Here is a 4839-nt window from a genome sequence, read left to right on the forward strand (position 1 = left end):
AACTTATGCAATGAAGCAATTAAAGAAAACACCTTCTGCAAAACTGCAATCAAACGTATTTCCGCAGGAAATGCAATTTTTCTAGTTTGTATTAGTAGTAATAGAAGTGGCTCAGGCGGTAGAGCGGGGCGGCCAATAATCGAAGGATAGGCGGTTCGATTCCGGCTCCTGCCAGCTAAATGTTGTGTCCTTGGGCAAGGCACTTAACCCTACTTGCCTCCAGTGTGGCTCCACTGGTGTGTGAATGCGTATGAATGTTCCGGTGATGGTCAGAGGGGCCGTAGGCGAGTACTGGCAGCCACGCCTCTGTCAGCCTGCCCCAGGGCAGTTGTGGCCACAGTAGTAGCTTACCGTCACCAAGTATGAATGAGGTGTGAATGAATAATGGATACACAATGTAAGCGCTTTGAGTGTCTGGAAAAGCGCAGATAAATCCAATCCATTATTATTATTAGTATTAAGTATTATTTGTAGTAGTATAAGTAGTAATAGAAGTAGCAGTAATATTATTATTTGTATTGGTAGTAATAGAAGTAGCAGTATTATTTGTAGTAGTATTGGTAGTAATAGAAGTAGCAGTAATATTATTATTTGTATTGGTAGTAATAGAAGTAGCAGTATTATTTGTAGTAGTATTGGTAGTAATAGAAGTAGCAGTATTTTTATTATTTGTATTAGTAGTAATAAAAGTAGAAGTATAATTTTAGTAGTAATATTGGTAGCAGTATTATTATTATTTGTATTAGTAGTAATAAAAGTAGAAGTATAATTTTAGTAGTAATATTGGTAGCAGTATTACTTTTAGTAGTATTAGTAGTAATATATGTTGCAGTATTATTATTAATAGTAATGGTAGTAGTATTATTAGTAGTAGTAGTGTTGTGTTTAAAGTGAATGAAATGCAAATGAATAGCTAGTTGAATTGCGGTTCGGGGGTTTCACCACTAGATGACAGAAGAACACTTTCTTTTTTTTTTTTTGACAAGAAAAGAGTCAGAAACCTGCTCAACATTTGTTCTATAGATGTTTTAGTTTGTTTGTTTCTGGACTGCATTGAGCTGACTGAACTCATAGCATGTTGACATCCTGGTTACAAATGAGATCAAGTCTTCCTTGTTTTTGCCACAAATACTGTGCTCAAAGATTCTGTCAGACTTCTCCACACCAGGGAAGTCTCATGTTCTTGTTGCTGACGCTTTTAGACTTTAATGTGAAACAACCCAGTTATGATTCCTTTGGACTTTTGTCCGAGTTTGGTTTCAGTTCCTGTGTTGTTTTTGTTTCATTCTTAGCAGTTCACAATTGTGGTTGTAAACACAATCAGAGGATGTTTTATATAAATACACGTAATAGTGTATTTTTGCAGTTCTCTGTTTCTTGTTCCTTATTTTCAATAATTTAAAATCATCTTTATTGTATGTATTTTGTGTTGTTCTGTCTGTAAGAGTGAAGGGAATTCACTACTGCTTAGAGTGTAAAAAAAGACTCTCCTGTTCTTCACCCCCCCAAAAACCCTTCTGAACATAACCAACCTGCGTCGGTTCACTCAAGAGTCTACCTGTCATTAGGAGCTGTAGAGAGAATGAGCCAGATCTAACAACTTTGTTTTAATATGTAACTTAGCCTCAAAAGTGTCTAAAATAAAGTAAAATACAAAAAAAACACAGCTTTTCTTCTTTAATAACAAAAATAACAATAAAGGGAATGTTTTTATTAAGTTTTTTTATGTCCAGCAGTTCGATCTCAGCATTCTTCATTGTGTTGTTAAATTGTTTGTATGCTTTGGATTGTGTGGAACTGGATGACTTTGTTGTTAGTCACTGCTGCTGTTCACAGAAGCTTCGTTTCACTGTGTCTTCTGCCTGCCTGGTTATCTGGAGATGCTGACGAGCAGAATCCAGCTGGCCTGGACACAACCGAACAGCTGTTTTCTCCAAATCCTCACAACAACATGTCAAAACAAAGCTAAATTACATCAAGTTTTCTGCGCCATTTCTAAAACCACGGATTCTAACACCAATTGACATCAACCAGGGAGCACCAGCATTTCAAGTTCCTCAAACGACCACTAGAGGCTGGTCTCAGAATGAAGCAGTGGGAGCATTGACTTCCATGTTGCCTGTTCATCTATGGCTGTTGTGTAGTGGACAGCAGCTCACCTAGACACACATCTCAGGTGTTTTTTGAAAGCTTCTGGTGGTTACAGTGCCAGCTAGAAGATTAAAATTTGTCATGAGTGATGACAGATGTGCTTACTGCTGTTCCTGATGAGAGCAGAAGACCGATGCAGATTTTGGGGATAAATGCTGCTTCATTCAGCAGCATCGGCCTGCAGGAACAGTCTTCATGCCATCAGGTTGAGCATTCATTTCTTATAGAGCATACTATTCCAGATAAGCTGTGGGTGCTTGCAGCAAGCTTCTTTGAAGTTTTTTTTTTTTTTTTTTGCTTGGCCTGCTAATGTTTATTTGCATGCAGCAGTACTGAATTCAGAAGTCTAACTCGCCTGCAGAAACCAATGACCTATTTTTGTCCCGTATTCATGCTGCTTGTGTTTGTTCAGGCCATTCTGTGACCTTTAACAGATGCTCAATGGTTTGAAACTTATACAAACAGACCAAGTCGGGCTTTTTCAGTTCACCACTTCTGTGCCTGTATCATGCGAATAATGACCTTTTTGAGAACTGAATGTGTCAAATGCAAGAATTGATAAGTCCTCCTTCATCAGCTCCTACTAAACTGAACTGTGAGTCATGGTGCCTGTCTCTACACCATAAAACCTCAAAACAATTTACCTGTTGTTGTGATGGTCAGGAACAGAAAGCAGTTGACAGTTTTTCATCTTAATTGTCTACATTCATGTCCTAATATCAGAGACAGTTTTCTCCTGCGCTCTATGGCTCAGTCTTTGCTTCCATAGTGAAACAGAGTGAACAATCTAAGGCACATGTGTCAAAGTCAAGACCCGGGGCCGGATCCGGCCCTCCAGGTAATTCTATTTTATCGTTATTAATGGCCTGATGTTATCTATCGCTCATTTCTAACTTGTATAATTTTGACGAAATATATTTTTATGAAGAGTAAAATATTGAAAGTAATTTTAGGTTTAAGTTGATTTATTAATATTCTTGCATTTTTATTATTCATAATTATGTTAAGAAGTTACGGTTTTAAAGTTTAAGCGTCATCAGCGATGCTTTTTGAACTATTTTGATATTTGCTAATATTTTTTAGGCTATTTTGGAGTTTAGCTAATATTTTTAGCTGCATGCTAGCTGTTTTGGCTAATTTAGGTTTTTTTGTCTGTTTTTTAGGCTGTTTAGAGTTTAACTTATATTTCAGCTACATCCTAGCTGTTTTGGCTATCCTGTTTTTTTTCTTTTAATTGGCATTTGGCAATTAGTTAATATTTGAGCAAGCTATCAGCTTCAAAGTTTTCAGTAATTAGCTGCAGTGATTTCATCTATTATCTTCAGTGTTTTTAGCGATCAATTTCAGCATTTTCAGGGGCCAAATTCAGCTTACATCATTCACACTGGCATTATCACAGATAATGCTGTATATCTAGTTCATAATTATGTTAAAAAGTTACAGTTTTACAGTTTTAAAAATGTAGTTTTAGAGTGTTCAGTAAATGTTTATCCTGTTTGGCCCGCGACCTAAGGTGTGTTTTGGATTTTAGCCCCTTGTGCGATTGACTTTGAGTTTGACACCAATGATCTAAGGAAACAAACTGATGCAGTCAGACAACTCTGGTGTTTCTTGGCAAGTTTCAGAGATGTATTGTGATGGTGCTTTCTCATGCTCTCCACAGATACGAGCTTTTAAGTACATCTGAACACTGCTGGCTTGACGTGAGGCACATGTCTTTGCAAAGCTGGTTAGTCATTTTTTAGAAAGAAAAAATAGATGAAAGGAAGAGCAAGAATGCCTGCCATATGCAGCCGTCCATGAACTCTTGTTTTTTGAGAAAACTTCCTTTGCTTAACCCTTTAACACCGGAGCTCCAGTGTTTATGTTCTTTGATTTACTGTAACTTTTCAAGCGTTAACACGATCATTCCAGTAGAAGGAGAAAAGCGGCTCGATTTTCTCCTTCACAATCTACTGGAATGATCGTGTTAATGGTTGAAAAGTTACAGTATGTTAAAGATTTTGTGTTTAAGCATCACTGGCGATGCCTCAGGTGTTAAAGGGTTAAACCCGATTATGTGGTCTATAACCTGGGTTCAGATGGAAGCCAAGCATCTGAAGACTTACCAATGTATCTATTCTTCAGACATAAAAGTCATCCCAATATTTAAGCTAAATATTATCAGATTCATCCTAATATAAATATTAATTGTTTTCCCCCAGTTTATGTTACTAATCTGTAAACTGAGAACATTTAACTGAAACTGTTAAGAATGCTACCTGGAAACTGAATGATAAAATCTAGATAAGGCAGGTTTATACGTCTAGCATATTCCACACAGATTAAAAGTAATTTGCAGAAATAGAAAAAATATAACATAAAGACAAAAAAGGTAAAATCATACATTATATAAAATCACTTTAAAACAATGTAAAAGAGAAAAGTGCAGAAAAGAAGTCCTAATCTGTTACATTTAAAGAAATGTCAGAGTGGAAGTGTGTCTAACATCAACAGGAAGACCTTTCCAGATTTTATTTTCATGAACCTGAAACGATGGAGTTTGAAGCTGTGCTGCAAAGAGACTTCAACATATGCAGAGCTGTTTGAAAGACTCTTCCTGGGAACAGACCCGATGTGGTCGTACTTCCTGGTTTTAGTCAGGACCTGAGCAGGAGCTTTCTGGATGAACTGCAACTTTATGGAAAC

This window comes from Oryzias melastigma, linkage group LG20 (genome assembly GCF_002922805.2).
Source record: "Oryzias melastigma strain HK-1 linkage group LG20, ASM292280v2, whole genome shotgun sequence".
NCBI lineage: Eukaryota > Metazoa > Chordata > Actinopteri > Beloniformes > Adrianichthyidae > Oryzias > Oryzias melastigma.